General features: G+C 33.7%; 1 protein-coding gene across 15 annotated transcripts in view; it reads right to left on the bottom strand.

Moving 5' to 3' along the window:
* Positions 1-23,155, bottom strand: part of LOC141454708 (somatostatin receptor type 2-like) — a 177,543-nt gene that overhangs the window by 145,793 nt on the left and 8,595 nt on the right. Inside the window, exon 1 of one of the 15 annotated variants that reach the window (XM_074129233.1) lies at positions 22,987-23,128. The exons of 13 other annotated variants lie outside the window; for them this stretch is intronic. The gene's annotated coding sequence lies outside the window, so the exon portion shown is untranslated. Of the gene's footprint in view, positions 1-22,986; positions 23,129-23,155 lie in introns of those variants that run through there. One more of the 15 variants, XM_074129234.1, reaches the window with a different exon arrangement.

Raw genomic sequence — 23,155 nt, 5'->3', positions numbered from 1 at the left:
GAGCTAGATTGTACATCTTGGGTCGATCTATTTTGAAGAACAAGAAGTAGAAACTAGCAGAAAATGTGGAAATCTCCTCCTAATTTCACTCTATTGCGGCTGTTTCTGCATTTGATAGGTAATATTAAGGCCATAGCTAGATTGTACATCTTGGGTCGATCTACTTTTAAGAACAAGAAGTAAAAACTAGTAGAAAAAGTGGAAATCTCCTCCTAATTTCACTCTATTACTGCTGTCTCTGCATTTGATGGGCAATATTAAGGACAGAGCTAGATTGTACATCTTGGGTCGATCTATTTTGAAGAACAAGAAGTAGAAACTAGCAGAAAATGTGGAAATCTTCTACTAATTTCACTCTATTCCTGCTGTCTCTGCATTTGATAGGTAATATTAAGGCCAGAGCTAGATTGTACATCTTGGGTCGATCTATTTTGAAGAACAAGAAGTAGAAACTAGCAGAAAATGTGGAAATCTTCTACTAATTTCACTCTATTCCTGCTGTCTCTGCATTTGATAGGTAATATTAAGGCCAGAGCTAGATTGTACATCTTGGGTCGATCTATTTTAAAAAACAAGAAGTAAAAACCTCTGGAAAAAGTGGAAATCTCCTCTTAATTTCACTCTATTGCGGCTGTTTCTGCATTTGATAGGTAATATCAAGGCCATAGCTAGTTTGTACATCTTGGGTCGATCTATTTTGAAGAACAAGAAGTAGAAACTAGTAGAAAAAGTGGAAATCTCCTACTAATTTCACTCTATTCCTGCAGTCTCTGCATTTGATAGGCAATATTAAGGCCATAGCTAGATTGTACATCTTGGGTCGATCTATTTTAAAAAACAAGAAGTAAAAACCTCTGGAAAAAGTGGAAATCTCCTTCTAATTTCACTCTATTGCGGCTGTTTCTGCATTAGTTTTTTAATATTAAGGCCAAGGCTAGATTGTACATCGTGGGTCGATCTATTTTAAAAAACAAGAAGAAAAACCTGTGGAAAAAGTGGAAATCTCCTACTAACTTCACTGAATTGCTGCTGTTTCTGTCTTTGATACTTACTATTAAGGCAAAATTGTTCATCTTGGATTGGTCCATTTCGAAGATCAAGAAGTAATAACTAGTAGAAAAAGTGGAAATCTCCTACTAATTTCACTCTATTCCTGCAGTCTCTGCATTTGATAGGCAATATTAAGGCCAGAGCTAGATTGTACATCTGGGGTCGATCTATTTTGAAGAACAAGAAGTAAAAACTAGTGGAAAAACTGGAAATCTCCTCGTAATTTCACTCTATTGCTGCTGTTTCTGCATTAGTTTGTTAATATTAAGCCCAAGGCTAGATTGTACATCTTGGGTCGAACTATTATGAAGAACAAGAAGTAAAAACTAGTGGATGAATTAGAACTTTACTCCCAGTTTCACTGGAATACTGCTGATTCTGTATTTGATAGTTAATATTAAGGCCAAGGCTAGATTGTACATCTTGGGTCGAACTATTATGAAGAACAAGAAGTAAAAACTAGTGGATGAAGTAGAACTTTACTCCCAGTTTCACTGGAATACTGCTGATTCTGTATTTGATAGTTAATATTAAGGCCAAAGCTAGATTGCACATCTAAGGTCGATCAAATTTGATAAATAAGAAGTAAAAACCTGTGGAAAAAGTGGAAATCTCCTTTTAATTTCACTCTATTGCTGCTGCTTCTGCATTTGATAGGTAATATTAAGGCCAGAGCTAGCTTGTACACTTAGGGTCGATCTACTTTTAAGAACAAGAAGTAAAAACCATTGGAAAAAGTGGTAATAGTCCCCTCATTTCAATGGAACGCTGCTGTTTCTGCAGTTGATAGTCAATATTAAGGGCAATGCTAGATTGTATACGTTGGGTCGATCTATACTGAAAACGGAGAAGTAAAAAACATTGGAAAAAGTGGAAATAGTCCCCTCATTTCAATGGAACGCTGCTGTTTCTGCAGTTGATAGTCAATATTAAGGGCAATGCTAGATTGTATACGTTGGGTCGATCTATACTGAAAACGGAGAAGTAAAAAACATTGGAAAAAGTGGAAATAGTCCCCTCATTTCAATGGAACGCTGCTGTTTCTGCAGTTGATAGTCAATATTAAGGGCAATGCTAGATTGTATACGTTGGGTCGATCTATACTGAAAACGGAGAAGTAAAAAACATTGGAAAAAGTGGAAATAGTCCCCTCATTTCAATGGAACGCTGCTGTTTCTGCAGTTGATAGTCAATATTAAGGGCAATGCTAGATTGTATACGTTGGGTCGATCTATACTGAAAACGGAGAAGTAAAAAACATTGGAAAAAGTGGAAATAGTCCCCTCATTTCAATGGAACGCTGCTGTTTCTGCAGTTGATAGTCAATATTAAGGGCAATGCTAGATTGTATACGTTGGGTCGATCTATACTGAAAACGGGGAAGTAAAAAACATTGGAAAAAGTGGTAATAGTCCCCTCATTTCAATGGAACGCTGCTGTTTCTGCAGTTTATAGTCAATATTAAGGGCAATGCTAGATTGTATACGTTGGGTCGATCTATACTGAAAACGGAGAAGTAAAAAACATTGGAAAAAGTGGAAATAGTCCCCTCATTTCAATGGAACGCTGCTGTTTCTGCAGTTGATAGTCAATATTAAGGGCAATGCTAGATTGTATACGTTGGTTCGATCTATACTGAAAACGGAGAAGTAAAAAACATTGGAAAAAGTGGAAATAGTTCCCTCATTTCAATGGAACGCTGCTGTCTCAGCAGTTTATAGTCAATATTAAGGGCAATGCTAGATTGTATACGTTGGGTCGATCTATACTGAAAACGGAGAAGTAAAATACATTGGAAAAAGTGGAAATATTCCCCTCATTTCAATGGAATGCTGCTGTTTCTTCATTTGATAGTTAATATTAAGGGCAATGCTACTTTATACACATAGGGTTGAACTATTCTAAAAAAAGAGACGTAAAAGCCAATGGAAAAAGTGGAAATAGTCCCCTCATTTCAATGGAACGCTGCTGTCTCAGCAGTTTATAGTCAATATTAAAGGCAATGCTAGATTGTATACGTTGGGTCGATCTATTTTGAAATAGAAGAAGTAAAAAACATTGGAAAACGTGGAAATATTCCCCTCATTTCAATGGAATGCTGCTGTTTCTTCATTTGATAGTTAATATTAAGGGCAATGCTACTTTATTCACATAGGGTTGAACTATTCTAAAAAAAGAGACGTAAAAGCCAATGGAAAAAGTGGAAATAGTCCCCTCATTTCAATGGAACGCTGCTGTCTCAGCAGTTTATAGTCAATATTAAGGGCACTGCTAGATTGCACAAGTTAGATCGATCTATTTTGAAAAAGGTGTTGCTGCAGTTGATAGTCAATGTTAGCTTGTACACTTAGGGTCGATCTACTTTTAGTAGCAAGAAGTAAAAACGATTGAAAAAAGTGGAAATAGTATCCTCATTTCAATGGAACGCTGCTGCTTCTGCAGTTGATAGTCAATATTAAAGGCAATACTAGCTTGTACACTTAGGGTCGATCTACTTTTAAGAACAAGAAGTAAAAACCATTGGAAAAAGTGGTAATAGTCCCCTCATTTCAATGGAACGCTGCTGTTTCTGCAGTTGATAGTCAATATTAAAGGCAATGTTAGCTTGTACACTTAGGGTCGATCTACTTTTAATAACAAGAAGTAAAAACCATTGGAAAAAGTGGATATATTCTCCTAATTTGACACAAATCTTTAAAAATATGTCGCTCGCACTGTTTGCTTAAGTTTGCACGGAAGGAAACAAACAAAAGTCATGAAATTATGATTTATCCCATAAATTCCCGATATTTTTCTTTTTACTGATGTGGGCAGAAAATGTATCCAGTCTTGGTATTGACAAAGGTGCTTGCGGAAAGATAGAATATATATGTAGTCGAAAACAATGCATTCTCGCACGACCTACCCTACTTCGAAAGAACTGTGAGTAAGTCAAGTTTTCTTTGTTTTTTTCACTGTTTCTGATTGGTCCTTACCCTATATCATAGATAAATATGGATTGTCTGAAGTGCTAGGAATAAATTTTTATACAGACTTCTCGTGAGAATTGAGAGAGAGAGAACTTTTATTGCTGTTATATTCGCTCTTTAGATGTGTGAGAGCCTGGGCAACCCTATTATCTTGGCAACCCTACTCAGACAACCCGACCTGCATCGATAATGGGGTGCTTTCGTTTTCTTTTTCTTTTATTTGCCTGTGGTTAAGACGTGACATGTTTTTTGAAATTTCATTTTTTTTTTCTTGAGAATGTTTGCGTTAATTCATTACGTTAATTAAGATTATCAGAAGTAAACTCAAACCAAGAGGAAACGCATAAATATATTTGTCTAAATAGACTTCACTGATGAATACAGTAACATGCTTTTTCTTTGCTTTAACAGTGTTACTCTCTTTAAACTTTTGTTTTTTATTTCTTTTTAAATTTTGTATCTCTAGTATTCAGTGAGAAGATCTGCTCGGTCTCCTGAGTGTCAATGGGTTGAGCTAGGAAATAGTCTTTGTGTACGTTATCACTTCAGCTCAAAATAAAAATAAAAAAATTAGAAATCGCAGGGACCACAAAACATAATAATTAGGGGTTTGTCACCCCAAAGGAATGGTTGGGAATAATGCTGGCTTAATTTAGAATAACTAAAGTTCCATTTTTCAAGGGAAGTAACTAACAATTTACTTCCGAACTTCCTGTCACAGAAGTGCAGTTTTTTCGAGAATATCTCTAAAAATGATTAGTCTCTTCAATGAATTCTGTCGAGAGATTACGATCATAGGCTCAGTACACTGGTAGCTGCCCAATCGTTATGTCCAGTTTTATAGCTTTTTGCAATTTTCCGATTTTGTGGTATTTTGTTCCACTGACCACTGTGAAACGGAAATTGCCGGTACTAAACTCAAAATGGAAAAGTTCAACAAGGAAATGCAACATCCTCTCACTGCTTCCTCAGGCAGATCTATGATTTCCAAGATACTATTTTACTTCTCTGTCTGTTCCAAAATTGTCACTAATTAGTATCTTTTATTTTTCATGAAGATAGTTTTTTTTATACTCGCCAGCACTGACTCCCATCAACTTTCTATTCTTTCATTTTTTCTTCTCCCAATTAGAGAGATTTAGTTTTTCCGCAACTTCTTCAGCATACACCCTAATGTTCTAAAACTTGTTTTCATCCAATTTACATATTTACTTCCAACATCCCTCGACTATAAAAACGCCGTTTAGAATTTTGATGAGAACACAGGCTTGTAAATCTTAAAATTAATCAATCAATAAATTGTTTTATCAGATTTTATCAAAATTCTCCTCTCAGACAAGATAATAAGAAACTAACAACAACAATGTCTTGGTCATTACAAAAAGAAAGTAATTGTTATTAATGCGTCTATTAATAATTTAGCAACATATAAATCAAAAAAGTTAGTTACAAGTTTTATTGATCAAACTTTGTGTGAATAGGTACAAAAATTGTATCTGATAGAAAAATTGTATCTGACAAATGATTGTTTTTAAAGTTAATCAAAAATATTCCACAAAGAGGAAATAAACTAAAGGAACTATGGAAAAAAAAAAATAAAACTTCGTTAACATGAGTTCAATGTGGCAAACAGGCAAAATTGGTTATTCATTTAGGTCAAACAATTGTCCCGTACGGATAATCAAGTTAAAAGTACAAAGTATTGAAATTGTTTCAATGATTTGATTTGATTTTCTCTCAACTGAAAATTGAAAAGATCCGTAACAAAGAATGGAACAAAGATTTACATATCCCTTTTGTTTTTTAGCAGGCAATAACCCCATACTGATTCCATTCACAAAGAGCTAACAATTTTCAGCAATTAGTTACTATTCTAGTAAAAACTAGATTTGTTTTAATATGGGCACAATAATTTTTACCAGCTAATAGCTTTCGACTATTATTACAATTCGCTTTATTTTATTTTATTTTTTTTTTAACGCTGACCTAACTTGAAGTCTTCTCTGGGGGTGCATTCATACCAATGAGAGGCATTTTTTCATAAAGAGTTAACTTAAAAAAAAGTATTATGACAACTTTGAGGTACTGCTGGCCTCTCGCAGATGATTATACCTCAGCTAATGCTGGATTCAGCTTACTGTTCGAAATACATACCTTTTTTTTTTGCAGTAAGTTGGTTACAAAACTAGCATTATTCCGCATAGATAAATTCCAAATAGAATTTATATAGAACGACATAAATTACCTGAAATAATATATATTTCCTTGGACAACATACTTGACAATGAAATCAATTAACCAGGAACATAACCATACTTACATCTGAGTAGAATTAATTACTGTTCAAATGGTATATAAATAGAAACGATATTCTTCAAGTTAAATGATTCAAATATCGACCAAAGCAAAAGGTATTTTACCTAAAATATACCATTAACCCTCCGAGGTGTCTGAGACGCAGTAGTATACATAACTTCAGCAATACCCCCCCAAATACATGCATATGAAGTCAGATTGGATAAAGCATTAGAGAAGTTTCTGATTAGATCTGAACCGCTTTGAAAGCAAAGGTATTACTATTAAACAGGTTTCCCAAAATTCTGATTAGAGTGAAATAGATAAAACAAAGGAGTTAGCAAACTTCAAAGGGAAGATAATAATGGTGAACAACATAAAATCAAAACCACCATTCCCTTATAGTTTTAACTAATTTAAAGTTTATAAACGTAATATAGATTGAATAATAAAGAAATATAGTTCAATTCTGTTTTACAACTTAAAACGAAGATAATGTTCTTTCTCTATCCATTATTTAAATTATGAGAAAATAAAAAAATTTTGATTGTTACAACAGAGACAGAAAAACAGAATTCTGCTTCTTTCATTTTATTGAATTATTAAATCATTTGAATATATTGATATTATGAGTTCAGTTTATTCTTTCATCGACAATGCTTATCGATTAAGAAAATGAAATAGCTAAAAAGAAAAAAAACTCATAAAAACTATAGAGAAATAAAGTGTAAACAAGTAGGAAAATAGAAAATTAAAGACAAAAAAAACAATTTTCTAGTTAGTTTAGGTAATTAATTCGACATTGTGACAACTAAAAACGAACCTAGATTTCATTTTGCAGCATGCAAACACCATCATAATATCCTAAGAAGGATCTGCGGTTACTCCAGCTTAACTCAAAAGAAAAATTGGCCATGGATGGTGGCTAAAGACTGCTTAAATTTAGTAGCAAAGAATTCGCGTAAACTGCAGCTATTAATTAAAATTACTAAATAACCAAACTTAATGGAAGTGAATCATTAATTGATTCGCATTGAAGAGCCATTCTAAAGAGTGAGAAAGTGAAAAATCAAATTAATTTGAATCAATATTAATTTAATAAAAAATATTGAACAATTATCGTAGAATGTGAGATGTATTTAGTGGTTTTGTCATAATTAAAGCAGGATTTCTGCCAACAGGTATTATTAATTATTTAGAACAAATACCACCCAAAGCAAGTACTTTATTTTTGCGTCCTTGCGATCCACTAAACATTTAAAGCACCCGAAAGTTGAGAAACGCATTTTTTTAAGCATCTAACTAAAATATTCCAAGCTTTTTTTTAATAAATAAATAAAAGATTCAGGAACAAAAAGGACCAATCAGAATTAAATTTAAATAAAAAAAAGGTCTAAAAGTTGCGTAAATAAAAATTAGGTTCCTCGCTAAACGTTTATCCCTTTTTTAGCTTGAATGTAAAGTGACACAACCAAAGTGATGCCATATTTGTACTATTTTTTCCTATCCAAACTGATATAAATATGAGACGAATGTGACGTAGCTGTTACGGGTGACATAAAATAATACTTTTATACGTATGTCTGATATTCTTATATATACTACAAACAGAGAGCCTAGTAAAGAGTGTCTTTTTATTCGGTTTCTTGCTGGAATTTGGCCAGCACTAAGACTGAAGAGGGCTCCACTTGTGGCTGCTATATTAGCCAAACAGAGGGATTCATGTTTGTTTTTTTTGCTATCTCTCTCTCTGTCTTACATAAATATTTCCTGTTCTGACATACAAATATACCAACTGAAGCCCATGAACCTTTTCAGCCTAATTAAATTTAATTCGACCATAGCCACGTTGATTTTTGTCTTTAATATGGCCGTTCAAAGAAATATGGGCCCCAAATGTCTTTAAAGAAACGTATTCTTTCATTAGTATAATTTATAAAGAAGTCTTTTGTATGTACTTGCTCATCGTAAAACTAATTTATTTCTTGATATTGTCAATTAAATCTCACTGAAAGCAGTGCCAGGATCTAATTACTGAACAAAAAGGGCAAATGGAAAGAGACAAAAAAAATGCTACAAAATTACGAAAGAATCCAAAAGTAAGGCACTTCATTGTTCATATTCCTTCACTTTTTGAAGTTTTTTCAAAATCTCAGCAGCGAGTCCCATTTTATTGTTTTATATATTTTTTTTACGAATAATAATGTGCCAATGAGCATTATTTAATAATTTGATTGTTATAATAGGTCGTAGAACGTAGTAGTGTGGGTCTATGAGAAGAATAAAGTTCCCTGTAAGAATCAACTATCAGACATCTGGTTCTCACGTTACTTGAGAGTCACGAATACTGGCTAGTTCCAGGTCCCTTGTACAGTCCAGGATTTAACAAACGTGTAAGCTGAGGAGGCGGTGAAGGAGCCACTTCGTTGATTACAGAAATTCCTATGGAATTTAGCAGATCACCTTGTCAGTCCAGGGAGGGACCATTACAGTTTTGCTTGTCTTTACCTGGTCTCGGCTAAGAATGGCAATGACGGTGATAGCTATATTTTTTACAAACCACTGAGCCACAGAAGGAAAAAAAAAAATGGCCACAGAAGATTTTAAGGGATCTGAAATAGTTAAATAAATTTAATATTTAAAATCTAAAAATTATATTTATAAATTAGCGAAGAGATTAACTCTTCGGTTAGCTGTGTAGATTTGCACGCGGAGAACCTGGGTACAAAATTAGCTGTGGCCCTAAGATGATTACAACTTCCTAGGAGTTACTTACATCTCACTGTCCGGTGATGGACAGTGTAACGAGAACATTGTTCTAAGGCCGACGGTGCACTGAAAAAAAATCGGTGCAAATGACCTCAGACGTTGACGCGTCTTAAATTAAAAATAGAAGAAATTAGACGTGTAATTAAAACTGTCCGGTAGGACAGTTGTATAAGGGGTGATCGTCAAAAAGTGCTCAGAAAAAGCGTAACGTTGAAAAACATCCAACTTTGACAATTTTTTTCTCTTTTTCTATAAAAGATAAAATTCCCAAATTTTCTTTATAATATAGGTCAAATCCTCCTTTAAAACTGTAATTTTTTTGCAACAACCCAGATCTAATAGATTTTGAGAAAAAAATGGCCGAAAATGAGTAAAAAGGCTTTTTCAGAAAATGTTCTTGTTGTTGTTGTGGTTGATGTTGTTCTTGTTACCTTTTTTTGTTACAGATAACTCGGGCAGTTAACTTATAAAGCATTTTCTTGGATCGGAGGTGATAACATACCTGAGTTTGCTGTCCACTTGTGGGGAAGAAAGAGAAATTGCTATATTCTTTGGTTGCTAATGAGCCATCACCAGGATGATCATCTTTACAAAGATTTAATTTGGGTTAACAGTAGATGGGCAAAAGGGAAATATCCTTTGGAATGCGGGTTGGCCACAAGTCTTTGCCCATCTTTACAACCAGGTTCTCCTGGAGTTGTTGAGCCATTCCTTAAGAATTCCTCAAGAGATTCCAACTCATGAACAATGTCCATTAGCATCCTTGGATGAAAACTAGCAACTCTAGCAATTATTCATCTTGTTTGACGTCGTAGTTGTCTCTCTAATGGATTATGGAACACTTGTTTACCACATCACGACCAAACAAATTAGTACAAATTTCTTTGTTTGCTTAATTACCTGACTGTTTACCTGATTAGTTAAGAACAAAGTTTAACTACAAACTCTAAAACTATAAACCATTTACTTGTTACTAATCTATTTAACACGAAAGTGCCTTTCAAACACTGCCTAGAGATTGTAGGAGGCGTCTACACTAACTTTAGTCAAACTGAAATTCAATATATAATTAATTTTTGTTAGATTAAACTGTGAGTATAATTTATAGCAATGTTTATGTTCTGAAGATTAGCGTGCAGTTAGTTATTTACACCGTTTAAAAGACAAAATATTTTTTTAATGTAAACTAATTTACAATCCAATAAAATGTGTTGACAAAACATAATGAATACTTTTCGATATTTATCATAATCTTAATCAAACTCTAATTATTAAATTCATTACTAGGTTCCTGGATAACCACTTTTGGATAAAACTTTGGATCTCTAACTTCACGAATTACAATTTAGTTAGTAGCGACAATTACAAAATAGGGCCTGCAGCAGGTTGTTGATTTGGGCAAATAGTTTGGGGTTAGCGAACCCACAGGCAAACATATCACAACACAATATCTCATTTCATATTGTTGCTTTACCGACAATACTCCGTGAGGGCACCCATAAACAGGCGCATCCTAGTTTTGCTCATATCGAGGTAAGCCTCAGACCATTTCCAGTCAGTTGTTCGCCACTTTCAAAAAGGTCATTCCAGAACTTAGCTCTGCTGCTTTCTTTTACGATACTTCTTGAATTCCTTCTTTCAAGGAGTTCTCTCTGTAAGGGTTCAGCCCCTACATAGAGGTTGTAGCCCTTTGTCTTGTTAAAGTGTCCGCTTCCTCAATTTTCTATCACGCCATATTTGGCACCCAAAGTGGGACTGTTTTCTCTTCTTTTCATAGGTCTTTCAGTTTTGTAAGGAATTCTCAAACCATTCATGGCCTAATATAACAAAGCATTTTCATGGAAAGCATTTCTAGCTATCGAAATGGATTACTATCTCCTGGTCTCCGATATTTCCACCTGGAAGTTGATGGAAAATTTACTCATAGACCTTGAGCACCTGATTCCTGGGCTAAACTTCTTCAGGAATCCATCCGACCCAATCAGTAGCCCACATCAACTAGCTATGCAGGCCCTTCATTAATTTTTCGAGTTAGGGATGTCACAGATGGGTGATGGTGTAGTTAGGCTAAGGTACCCGCAGACACTTTTCCTTAAGGAGAAACGTGGTTAATGTTAGTCGCACGGTGCATTCCACTTCCTGTAGCAATTTACCATCGTTAAAACGTTTTTTTTTAATCAATGTAGTCGAAAGTAAACTTAATATAAGATACTCCTGAACAAGAAAGCTTGGACAAGCTCTCTTCCAACAAAACAAAAGACTTAACAGGACCTCTTCTCGAAGTACAAGCATATAATTCCCTCTTTAAGATGGATAGTATGTGACGAAAATTTTCTATTGGTTAGAATACAGGATAAAGGAACAAAAAAAAAAACGTGTTCTCATCTAGTTTGTAATCATGATATGCAAATGTAAATTACTCTACTACACTGACAAAAGGTTTTGTAAAGGAAGGAAGTCTTGTATGTGCATTTTCTGTTGAAGTAAACTGTTTCCTTTCAGATCTATATGGGAGTAAGAGAAGATTGGTGCGTAACGAGATTTCATGCTTTTATGGGTCACATTCCGAGTAATTTTATAGCGCAATAAAAACTATATGAGATGAGTTAAAACTCTGCTCTATATACTTTCATTAATGTCTTCTATTCGGGTTCATGGAATGGCGAACTTTTGTTTTTATATTGCGTCCGAGTAAATCTTTCCATTTATTATTCTGATTTTAAAAAATAAAAATAAATTAATTAATTAATAAAGAAAATAGAAAATAATAAGAATCAATTACGATAAATTACCTTCCTTTCAAATCTGTTGAATTGAAACTCATTTTACAGAATAACAAGAAGTAGATTCATTTGTAAATTATTTACAAATGTAGTGACAACTACAGTCGATAGAATTGTGTAAATTTCAGTCAAACTACTGCCATTCAACCGTATTCAGTTCAACTCTATGAATTGTCCAGTTAAAATAATGTACCCATATTGACATTGGTCGATTCTGGATGCTGGATGACCCATCTGCATCACAATAAAGATAACTAACTCTACTCAACAAACTAGTCTAAATTGTACGAAAACATTCATTGAATGATGCAAGTTATTCAACCTTCTGCCAGTTAGTTGTTAGTGGTACTCCAAAAAATCAAGATGGCTTACTTTACTTATGTAGGTTTATTTCAATAATTTTACTTTATTTTCTTTTAGGATTTAATATTTATTTTGCAAACTTTAGTTAATAATTTCCTCAGTTACCGTTAACCAATTGAGCAATATTGTGCTAACTATTTAGTTTTATTATTGGTCTTTAAATGGATATTTCTGATCAGTTTAACTCAAATATCTAAGAATATTAATAGTAAAGACTGGGGACTATCGCGTCTTGATCCAAGTTGCTGATTAGGGGTCCAAGAATGTCAGTGAGATGTTATTTCTTATACGAAATTGATCTCTCAGGACAATGTTTAGACCCCTTCCTAGACATTGAGATTTGAGGATTCACCCTTAGGTGATTTAAGGGACTCGTAACAGATCCAAATTGTAGACTTCACTGAATAGAATTAAATGAGCGGAGGTTACAATTCAAGACCTGTGGTCGTAATACATTGATGGCAATTGTTAAATTTGTTCGGACTTTTGTAAGTCTAGTCGGCTCAAGTTGGGGACTTCTTTTATATGGCTTGCTAAGATGCTTGATCCCTCTCCAAAGTGGAACCATAATAAACCATATAGCATTAAAAAAAAGAAAAGTTAGGCCGCATTATGCGCTGCCATGGTTACAGAATTACTTTTTTCTGCTAGGAGTATGATGATAATACAGATACTTCAACAAATCCCATTCATAGGAAATGTAGCACGCAGGATGCGCTCATATTGAAAACCGAAGGATGTGGGAAATCCGCCGAGCGCTTGTATCACCCTTCTAATGTTAAAAAACTGACGATATTCGAGTTCGCTGGATATGTTATTCTGCTCCAAAAAACCTTGCATTCTTAGGAAGATGATTTTTAACCTCTCCTTGGGAGGGGAGATTCTGAACTCGACAAAAACTAGTAGTGACTCGCAAAATGAAAATCATTTCACTTAAAATAAATTGTTAATTCTTAATTTTGAAAGAGAAATACCACTGCAATAGATAGTTTAATAATGTATTTATAATTAATTTCTTTGTAATATTTAAATAAATCAAAGGTAAAATTATAACTGCCAATTACTTTAGAACAAAGTGATGCAATTACGTTAGGGTCAAAGGATAAAATAACAGAGGACAAATTGGGTAACCGTAGGTTACCTGGTTCATAGTAAAGATGACCTGTAGCAAAATTATCGCTAACCTGTTAGCTTCCTTCGCTTTAACACATTTATTACAATTAGTTGATATTTAGAAGTATTATACTATCTAGTTCCGCCCGTTATTTCGTAATATCAAATTAGCGAAATCAGATGATTAACCGAATTATCTACATTTACAGAAATCACTTTAGGATATTAAATTTAAGTATGTTCGAAACTAATGAAATAGAATTAGACAAGATTCAGGGATTCAGTTCCTGATTGATTTGAGAAGATACGTGAACTAGAGAGACCGCACGTTTCGAGTTATTGTAGGCTAATTGAAGATTTAGGTTGATTTTAGTTTTGTTGCGCAGATCGTGTGCCACGTATTTAAACAAGGTATTCTTTTGAGGGGCGAAGAGTAACTCAATAGAAAGGCAGACTTGTTTCCTGAATGCCCAGTCTTATCTTCTAGACTCTTTCTAAGCAGAAAAATAACTGCAGAGCATTTTACATTAGCTATTTTCCATTTTCCTCGTTTTGAAGAACAAAAAGGCTAGTCGTGGCAAGCAATCTACGCTCTAATCTGAATAGTACGAGCAACGCTTGAGTTGGCTGCTAATCTGAACGAAAACATAAAGGGCGCCGTGCCAAAAAGAAAAAAACAAAGATAAGAGAATATCAGAACCAAATTCTGTTGGAAAATTGATATCGATTATTGTGAACAAATTTACAAGAAAAGTGTAATAACTTTCTAAACGTCAATTTGCCAATTCGAATAAGTTGTTTCTTCTGTAAGTTCCAAAAAGATGTCAATTTATTGTATACAGTTCAGGAAGGTGGGTTTTTAAAGAAGCTGGGACTTGTAAATCTGCGCTTTAAATTCTGAAAGCAATTAATCATTAAAAAGAAAGTGCCAAGTTTATAAAAAAATCAAACGAGTACATGTAGAATTCGTCTAATTTACTTTCGAAAGAATTGTAAGCGTTTAGTCATAATATTAGTATTACAAGGATTTAAAGAGCATTAAAACGGAAAGAATTTCCCGAAGTTTGGATTTCATAAATTCCATTCTACACCTAACAGTGTTACTGCGCTGTAGACAACCAGTCAGTCTGTCTGAGCAAAAAAAAAAGTTTTGCCCGGCAGTCATTCTTGACGTCGCCCAAGCTTTTAATCGGATTGGCACCCTAGAAGCTGTGACAGTTTAAGTGCTTTCATACCCAGAACTAGGCTATTTGATTTTCAGTTCTTACCTGACCGGGTTTTATTTTTTGGGAAAAGAATGGTTTAGCAGCCATTTCACTCATTTATCCTAAACTTGCAGATGTTCTAGGAAGACGCATTGTTGTAGATGCTTCTGTACATGGTATATAACAGATACTACAGATATTCTAATCTCTTTTGTTGACGACACTGCTACCTCATAGCGACATTGTAATAGCCTTTAGAAATCAACAAAACCATGAGAGCTATGTAGAAAGCTAGGTCGAAAATAGAGATTGTAAATTAATATAATAAAAAAGCTATCACATAATTTGGACACTAAGAAGAATCTTTTACTTTTGATACATCTAAAATTTCACTTTCGAGTGTTGACCGTGCGCAAATTAGAGTTTTATTCATCGTCAAACAACTTAAATGGCGGCACCTTCATTCCTGATTGAAATAACAAGAACTTAACACATTATTTTAACTGCTGTTAACGATAGTTGGAACAAAAACAAAACCTCTGCTCAATTACAAATTAATGATTATTTGTTATTGTTATATCGTCAATGAATTGTGGATTTAGCATTCTCTGATTCTCGCCTTCCAATAAAATAACACATGTTAATGCCCTCTTCTTTGTGGCAATGCTACCTGCATCAAGAACACTCATTTCATTGCCTTTCTGGACTGGTTAAGGATCAAATGTAAAAAAAGTTACATCCGATTTTCAGGCTCAACTCATTAATCTGTCATCTTGAGTACTCCCACTTTTGCTAAATAACCCGCCTGGACAATCAAAAAGAAGCTGGCCTCGTACAACTTTTATGGGAGACTAACGAAAAGTGATAACAAGAACAACACATTCTGCGAAGACACGCCAACGGACGAGTATTCCTCACGAATGGCTCAGGTGATCTTTTACTCAATTACTAAGGCAATTATTTACAGAAGTAAATTACTAATGTATTAAACAGAAAACAATATTAAATTTGTATTTCATTTTTGCTTTAATCAATTATTTATGAAACATGAACTCATAAATTTCAACGAATATTCACCATCTGAAAACTTCTGAGTAAATTATAAATTCAGAGAGAACATTATCAAGTAGCCTTGCTGGAAATTCCTAACAGTTACTTATAAATTATTTACATTTAAAGTTGCTTATCATTTACTTAAAAGACGAACCAATTGGAGAAACGAATGACAACTCAATTCAGCACTCTGGAGTTAGACTATTCCTTTATTTAAAAAGTAAAAAGAGTACAGTGTGAATATACGGTTTCCTGCCACTTACACTGCAACTTCCTTATTAAGTTTAAATCTGTGTTTATATTTCCCATTGTTATGGAAATTTTAGCTTTCGCCCTGAATTGTATTTTCTTTGTTGGACAATATTCTAAGTAATTTTAAATTTAAAATACTATATTTTCCATTTTCATTAAGGAAACAATCTTATGTAAATCACAAGACTAAAACAATTTTCACTAATTTTCTTCAAGTCTAGACTTTTAACTAAATGATTATTTGTTTTAAAAATGAAAACCGATAAAGATATGGTTTTTCACATCACATCATATCCTTTCCACACCACTTAGTGCTAGTCTTTGTCGCTGAGGGATGAGGAGAGGATGGGACTAGGATTCTGAAAATGGGATTATTAGTTTTGTTATTTATCCAAAAGCAGGCTTTTTTTCCACTCTCCTTTTCCCCCAAAAAAGAGGAGGTAAGAGAAAGTGGAATCAAAGAAATTAATTAAGAATCAGTCGAGGAATTCACGAAAAAAATGGCAGATTACTTGTCATAATTATTAATATTATTCTTACAAGATATTTACAAATTGCAAAAGCAACAAACAAATCTCTTAAACGCATCTTTTTGTAAATAATATTAGAACTGGCCATAAACAATAATTCAAGATATTTTCGAGTAATTGAGGTGATTCAATGATTGATTATGAATAAGGGAAAGATTTAGAAGCAGTTTCGTGAAGAGACCAGAGAAATGAGAATAATTACAAGCTGAAAATAAAGGACAGAGATGAAAAATTACTGTGTGAAGGAAGTGACAGTTCACATATGTTTATAAGATAAAGTACACTTTTACTTCATCAATAGATCCTTAGAATATGTAGCACTTTAAGATTTCCAGGTATAGAGTATGCACAAAATTGTCGGGTTAATACCACAGTTGCTGTAACATAATGTAAAAAACTTTGTAGATCAGTCAGGTGAGTTTCTTAACTTAAGACAATGCCAGGTGTCTAGAGTAAGAATAATGTGAGTTCAGGGCCGTGGTATAACCCAGGCCGCTTGCTAGAGATAACTAACTTTCAAGTAGCAGAGTTCATATTGACTTTTTAAGGATCAGTTCACTGACTATCGTGGTGAGTAAAGTATAAAAGGATTTAATAAGAGATTGTTGAGAAACGAGGTTAGTTGAGATGAGATGTTAGAAGATGATGGGTGAAGAAGAGATATACCAAAGCGAAAACTGAACTGGAACTGTAGCAGCGCGAACGTAATTCAACGATGATCGGCGTAGTGCACAAATTGTGGTTGGCTAGCTTGAAATAAATGATTATGAATGTGGATCAAAGCCTAAATGAAATCTAAAGAACTTTGAATGTGTTTCAATTTCTAAGATTCGTTATGTAGAGAATAAAAACGTACGCCCCTTAGGATGCCCGTTTGCTCAATTATTTTGGTACTGTTTCCAGCAAACATTTACACTTCTAGCCTCTCTATTATTTGGAAACTCCCCACTCAATTAGACTTTTAACGTGTTACGATGCCTGTGAAACCATTGTAACCGTATATTTTGAATGTTAGCAGGCTGAAATGCCAAATGTTTCCGAAAAACCCCACCTGGTACGAAAAATAGTTTTTTTTTTGTTTCTCTGAAATGTGTTTTTAGAGAAACTAGAAGTTAATTTTTCTCGAAGTACCATCTACACAAATTAACATTTATTTTACTGCCGAATCATCCTTACTTGCCGCTTCAGTCTATGGAAAAATGTTAATATCGTAAAGAAGATATTCTCTTGGTTATATATAGGTATTCAATTCAATTTTTGTGCGGGCCACATGCTGATTGCACAGTTCTGATGTAGGTAGTCTCCTATAAGTTCAAATAGTTTCTGATTAAAACTACTATACCAAGCCAGCTTTAATTTAATCCTCAAAAGATATTATTAAGATATAAAAACAGAATGTATGTACATATAGCTCGTTTAAATAATTTCTCCAGTATAAAAATGCTGAGCTGAGATGTATGTCAATGTGGTTAGGTCACGGCAGAACTAGCGTGCTTCTTTACAGACGCATTTAATTTAGTTAATTTAGTTGTGAGCCCCCAAACTTCTTGTCGGTTAACCTGAATGAGTTCCTCTCATTTCCCATCATCTCTTTGATGTTTTCAACATTAAATATAACCAGGTTTCATTAAGTCTTTTTTTCTTCCTTTACAAAAAAATAAAAAAAAAAATCTTGCTAAAATTTGAAAGATATCATTAAAATATTTGTGAAAAAAAGATAAATTTTTTAAGAGTGACAGGTTTGTGTTTACGATAATATTGGCGCAAAAGTAAAAAAATTGAATTAACTTTTTCAAGTAAATTTTAGTGTTGAAAGGTTTCTTTTAATTGGACAGAAATATTTTTAGTAACTCTATGTAGCAAGCTGTTCATCGTGATCATTATATAAAATCAAAAGAATAATAATTTTGCCTGCTGCTACCAATCATTTTCTATGTCACAAATAATTTCAGCAAACCTGTTAAAATGCATATTCATGTAACTGGACGATTGCAATCTAGCTAGAACTTTATTTTTATTTATTTATTGTAGACAAATCACAGTTTTACAAGTTGTTAAATCATTATATTTCTACCAATTTTTCCTCATTTATGTTTTAAAATTTTATGGGTTGCTTATCTTAAAATTGCCCAAAATCTAATGAAAAACTGCTTCCCAGAAGACCTTATAACCAAAATCCGAAGGAAAGCATCAGAGAGAAGTATGATAATGCACTTTCATTCTTTTCTGCAAAAGGCCAATTGATAATTCAACAACTTCTAGGAAGTGCAATGTTAAGATTCGCCGTACAAACTGCACATTGATAGGTAATCTTATAATTAAATAAAAAACGAAACTACAAAACGGCTCAATTCAATAACATAGAATAGAATAGGATAGAAAAGAAATTTATTATTCTGGGACAATTGTCCCCTAAGAATAAAAACAGGTACAACTAGAGGCCTTAATAGTTTGGCCTGTGATTAAACAGAAAATAAATAAATAAATATTTACAAAAAGTGAAAATCAAAATAACAGCAGAAATTAAGGAAATAAATTAAAACAATTAGAATTTCGGAGGAAGCTGAATAGAAAGGAGATAACTGAATAGAATAGGGATTTAAAGATGGATAGGGTAGGAGCACGGCGGACAGATGATGGCAAGGAGTTCCAGAGAGAGGTAGCATGTATTAGGAAGGACTTGTCAAATGATGAGGTACGGTGAGAGGGAATATAGAGATCAGATGAGCGAGATCTAGTATTACAGGAATGAATGGGGGATTTAAACTTAAGGAGTTGAAAAATATAGGAAGGCCTTTGAGACTGGATTGGATGACTTGAAAAAGGAAAGAAGCCAAAAAATATTGGCGGCGAAAGACAGGAAAAAGCCACTTCAACTCATCGTAGCAGTGGCGAAATGCGAGAGTCTCTGGGAAATGCTGAAAATAAATCTTATGAAGCAGTTCATGAGGCGCTTGAGCTTAGCTTCAATATCACTAGAAAGACCGGCCATACACTAAACAACCATAGTCGAAATGGGGGAAAATAAGAGAGGAAACATACGGAACAGACATTGCCGAATTTGGAAAAAAGAATGAAATAACAATACAGTAATGTGAAGAGCGAATACCGGAAGGTTAATTTTATCTTTTATAGACCACAAAATCGACCAAAGATTTTAACTACAGGATCATAAATTAGGATACAGGATAATTGAGAAAAAAAAAAAATAATAAAGTTCGGCACTTCTCGTATACAGTCGGCTGCGTTATAGGTTGATACCCAATTTGAGCTCAAATTTCCCGGTAAAAAATTAGCATAATCATAATTGGATTGGCAGCTAAATTTAAGTAAGCAGAGATTCCTCTCAAATTTAGATTGCATGAATTACCAACGTAGCTCCCGTATAAGTTATAGAAAACTTCGTAGATGGCAGTGTACTAACTACATTTGCGGGTTGCCTGTAATCTTAAAATACATATATAAAGGCCAATAGAGACGTTGATGTGAGCATTATGGTTAAGCGAGTAAGTTTCAAAACCAAATTTTAAATAATTATCTCTGCTGTTACCTCTTCCATAACTTCTCCAACATAACCTACAACATAAATGCGGTAATAAATATGAATTACGTTCAGGAATGAAAGCTATTTGGATTTCACGATTTAAGAGAGCTGATACAGACAAGGAGAATATAACAAGAGTACGATGAGGCACGGAGGAGACGGCTACAGTTTTGTAGAAGGTATGTTAACTTGGGTAGATAAGGCTGAGAATGACAGTTAGGTAAATATTTTGGAATACTAAGACGGCGGCACCTTGCCTGCTTAAAGGGTGATGGACTACAACAGCGTGCTGTACCTCCAGTGCAGACACTGGATGCATGTTAAATAGATAGCCTGGTTAGTACTCCTCATCCTCATAGTTCAGAATCCATCTCGTAGATAACTCTCGTTTCCTTCGATCTATTTTCACCCATTTCTTTTGTTACAGATTTGACAGGTTTTTTTTCCTTTATGTTTCAAATTTGTTATCGAAACGCATGTCGGTAGCCATATAAAATACTGTAAATAAAATAAATTAAATCCAATATCTAGTCAGCGAAAGTCCAGCAAGGAGATCTCGGTCGAGAAAATCCAAAGAATAGAAGGAAAACCTATTAAAATATAAAATACATAAAGAAACTTACGCACGCACCATACAAAGAACATGAAAAATGAGTTGTTTTTCTAAAAGAAAAACTTGTTAGCTGTACAAACTACGGCCCTTTGCAGGGAGCTTCTAAAATTACAAGGGAAATACTCGAACCTTCTTGATGCTTATCCGATCACGTAGGATTGTGGCATTTTCTCACACACTCCTAAACAACAACCTTTCCCGTAACACAATCCTGGGTAATTCTAATATAAAAAGAAGAAATTTGATCACAAGTCGAATTGATACCTGTGAAGAATGATAATATTCAAAAAGAAAAAAACATCAGCTTTCAGATAATATAGAGAAGAAATTGGGAACATCTCTCTGTCTATGAGCGAGAAACGGAAACCGGAAGTATGAAGAAGGAAAAAAAATTGAAGAGGATATCTCCCTTTTTATGAAGTCAGGAAAGAATTACATTTGTTGTTAACGTTATATCAACATCCTTTCAAAAGTAATTGAAAATTTACAAGTAGGTATTTCTTTTTAAATTCTATTTCCTGTTGTTTCTCACATCATTTCCATACAAGGAATCAATCATCTTGGTACCTGCTTCCTTACAAACAGTATTTTCGATCTCCTGTTCTATTTATTTTGCCAAACTAACCTCTTTTATTTCTGGAACGTAATACCTTACCCCCTTAAGTAAATAAATAAGTCTTGATCTATTTCTTAACTGTAATTCCCCTCCCACCAAATAAGTTCTTTTTGAATTTGGCTATGATATTTATTTAAGAGATGGAACATGAATTGTAGGTTATAGTTTAACTATTTCAAGTTAAAAGCGAGAGATGTGCCCATCAAAGTGGGTCCTTTGAGTGTAGTTAAGTGAAGAGATATTAGTGAATTGTTCGTGATATTAGGTGCTACTCTGCCTTTGAGTGTCTTAAGATCTCTGAATAAGAAATTAATTCATTAAGGTCGCAAAGCTAGGTGTCAAGATGCAAACATCTGCATTACAATTATCAATCTACTCAAGCTACAATATTTTAATTAATCCCTTCTTTAAAATTCTTAGTTTAGTAGAAAATAGTGGAAGACAAAATCATCGAATCGAACCAGCGTTCATTTCCTATTCATAGAGATCAAGCGATGAAAATTACATTTTAACAAATCTAAGAATCTAAGAATTAAATTATTCAAAAAAGTAGTAATCTTAATTTTGCAAAAATTTCCATTATCTTTAATTATGTGAATATGTAAGGGTAATCGAATAAAGTGAATTTCTGATACGTAGTATTTATATTTTTAAATTGCTCTTATTGTTCTTAATCAGTAAATTATTTATTTCAAAGTGCACTATAAAGTCTATATTCCCTTAGATTGTATTCTTTAAATGATCTTGTGCCTACCTACTCACCTGTTCCAAAATACGTTAAGGCAAGTACACAGCCTGCCTTCCAGGACTGTAGTAACTAACTGTAAATTATTTTTAAAAATATTTAGACTATTTTGTATTTTTTTTATTGTTATTTCTACTTTTCAATATAATCTATATAATAGACAGTTACCATGGCAGCCGAGCGTTTAGGGGCTAGACCAGCAAAGCTAAGATGTATTGCGGTATTAGTATATATATCCCCTGGTCTATACCTTGGATTTTATTTAATGGTTAATATGACTAATTTATAGTAAAGTACGTTTGTTAGTCGCCTTCGTTCACGTCACCTAATTGGTAGTTGGATATAAATCCAGAAGAAAAAAAAATATCGTAATTAGATGAATAAATAAATAAATAAATAATTATAATAGTAATAGATCCAGCTGCTGACCCTTAGATTTTCTCTTCCTAGGAGCTTCTTACAGCTCACTGTCCGGTGATGGACAGTTTTGTCTGTAACGAGAGAGCACTGTCCGGAGGCCGGCAGTGCACTGAAAAAAGCTCCGGGCGCCAATAACCTTAGATGTTGACGCGCCTTAAATCATAAATAAATAGTAATAGATTTAGCGTGTGGTTTAAATGAATTAAATAATTTTGGAAGTGCATTAAACGGGAAACATATTCATTTCTTAAGGGGCAAAAAACCACACCCTTATTGCAGGAACCATTTGTTCCTATAACAGAGCCCTTGAAACAAGTATTTAAGTTCAAAGCTCAAAATCGAAAAGCTGTACGATAACAGGAAGCCCTCTTTGGAAGATTAAGAGAAATTAAAAGAGAAAGTACACCACATTCTCAGGATAAAAACAAAAATCAAGTTTCAATAAGTGGATTAAGCGCAATTCAGTAACATTTCTCGCCAATAAATCTCAAAATATTCACAAATTTTTGTATTAGTCACAAGCATTAATGTTATAAAGTGAATAAAATTAAATTATTGAATAGTAAATAACCGCTGCCTTTTAAGTACAATATCAACGTTAATTTTATAAACATGTAATAATTTATAACAGTTAAATATCTAAATGTAAGCAAAGTATTTCGTGACCTGTCAACATTGTTCTTAGCCGTTACAGCTGGAGACTCTTGTTTGATTACATTATAAGTCTTGACTGCTACTGCACAGAGAGAGTGTGTGAGAGGTTTAAACCGGTCTGAATGAATCTATAAACGGACAATGGAAGCTACAATTCCGCAACAAACCTAACTTCTTTGTT

This window comes from Rhodnius prolixus, unplaced genomic scaffold (genome assembly GCF_049639745.1).
Source record: "Rhodnius prolixus isolate KJV_2025 unplaced genomic scaffold, Rpr scaffold_9, whole genome shotgun sequence".
Taxonomy (NCBI): Eukaryota; Metazoa; Arthropoda; class Insecta; order Hemiptera; family Reduviidae; genus Rhodnius; species Rhodnius prolixus.
Note: the sequence above shows the minus strand (reverse complement) of the source record. Positions and strands in the feature narration are given on the sequence as shown.